At 40.6% G+C, this 1,612-nt stretch overlaps 1 long non-coding RNA gene across 1 annotated transcript; it reads right to left on the reverse strand.

Moving 5' to 3' along the window:
* Nucleotides 1-622: 622 nt before the first annotated feature.
* LOC146182616 (uncharacterized) lies at nucleotides 623-1,182 on the reverse strand. Its single transcript, XR_014708620.1, has 2 exons — nucleotides 1,053-1,182; nucleotides 623-805 (listed from the first exon to the last, which is right to left on the reverse strand). It is a non-coding gene; the product is annotated as an uncharacterized LOC146182616 (long non-coding RNA).
* Nucleotides 1,183-1,612: the final 430 nt, after the last annotated feature.

Consider the following 1,612-nt stretch of genomic DNA (forward strand, 5'->3'; position numbering starts at 1 on the left):
GTGCAATATCGTGGTTGACATTTCATGCAAACAATTTAACACCTTGACGTGCTTAGTGAGTTATGACCGAACATGGTATAGGCCACATTCTTATATCTTTACAGTGGAACTGTGCTTGTTAAATAAGTGTCTCGTCCCACACATAATCGCAGTGGAGTCGTTACTGAAAGGGCCCACGAAAAGCTATTTATTAAAACTAGAAAACGCATGCAAGCAATCAGTACCTCTGCAATGCAAACATTTTCAAGCTACCTGCATTAACCGATCGTATCAGTGCAAAAAATGACTCTTGTCCCCATCAACTCAGCGCATGCCACCACGTCCCCCCTTATAAAAATGGGAACATCCTTTGAGTTCAATGTGAACTCAAAAAAGTCAGAAGGAAGCAACTTCCTCTGAACTGAGAATTGGCTACTGATTTTGAATTCACAGTGAATTAACTTTCTCTGACCATCCTGTGAATTTCCTGTGAATTTCCTTTGAGCTCCCAGGGAACAGACCATTGTCAGTTTGAGTTGAGTTCACAGGCAGTGGCCAATTATTGGTTCAAAGGAAGTTCGAAGGAATGATGACTATGGGATATTTGGTGGATGTTCGAAGGAAGTAGGTTCAGACTGAAACATTTGTTTGTATGAGCTTATATTTATTTGAATAGATGTACTTCCTCTGTTTAGGCCTTGCAATTAGGCCTGCTTTCGAAGACCCTGCGACAAAAAATTGGATCACTGTCCACAATCCCAGTGCAAACTTGCGCAATTGCCGGTGACCACCTTGGCTAGTACTCCATTGAGCAAGCAGGTGTAGGCTGCAAAAAGAAAAAAAAAACATTAGAAGCATGACTGAAATAAACAAGCTAGAGTCTATCCAGCCTTCCTTATCTTTTGTAAATTAAATATACAGAGCACGGACAGTGTGTGCGCCATGCAGGCACCACAGCATTATGCATTAAGGCAAGCATTATGGCCCTGACCATCACTGAAAAGTCAGCTGTTTGGACAATATTTCAGAATGCTCTTGCATCACATGCACAGGCTATGAGCTCGAGGACTTACAGATAACAGCATCCAATTTTGGGCAGCCCAGTGCCTTTTTTGGAGCTTGTTCCTTGCGGGCATTGCAGACACGGCCATAGAGTGAGCTTTCTTCCAGTTCTTCGGGTGAGAACACAACCCGCACCGAGTTACATGCAAACTTTGTTGCTTGATTGCCCGCACTGAGTTTCATGCGGTCAATCAACTGCTGATTTACCATAATATTGCTGCCAATGTGCACCTGCAAGAACAAAAAGCAAATATTAGTACTATGACCAGTATTGTAACATACAACAATATTCCTTGATATGCAATAAGAAAATGAAGGGGCTTTATAAACAACAAAAAACTTAGACCAGCTTAAGAACATTCAAAGAAATCCCAAAATGCATAATTAAGGTCATTTGTTTGCAAGTAAAAATACACATTCAAGAAGCCGTACTTTAACATGTACAACAATGAAGGCATACGAAAACTATTGGATGTTTTTGACACCTTCCCGAGCGGTGTTTTAATCTAATTTTGAATCAGGCCAAACATCTTTTAACATTTTTATTAGTGTAACCTGACAATTGTGTAAT

The sequence above is a fragment of the Amblyomma maculatum genome, chromosome 7 (assembly GCF_055883805.1).
Source record: "Amblyomma maculatum isolate TAMU_Amacu chromosome 7, ASM5588380v1, whole genome shotgun sequence".
Classification (NCBI taxonomy): Eukaryota; Metazoa; Arthropoda; class Arachnida; order Ixodida; family Ixodidae; genus Amblyomma; species Amblyomma maculatum.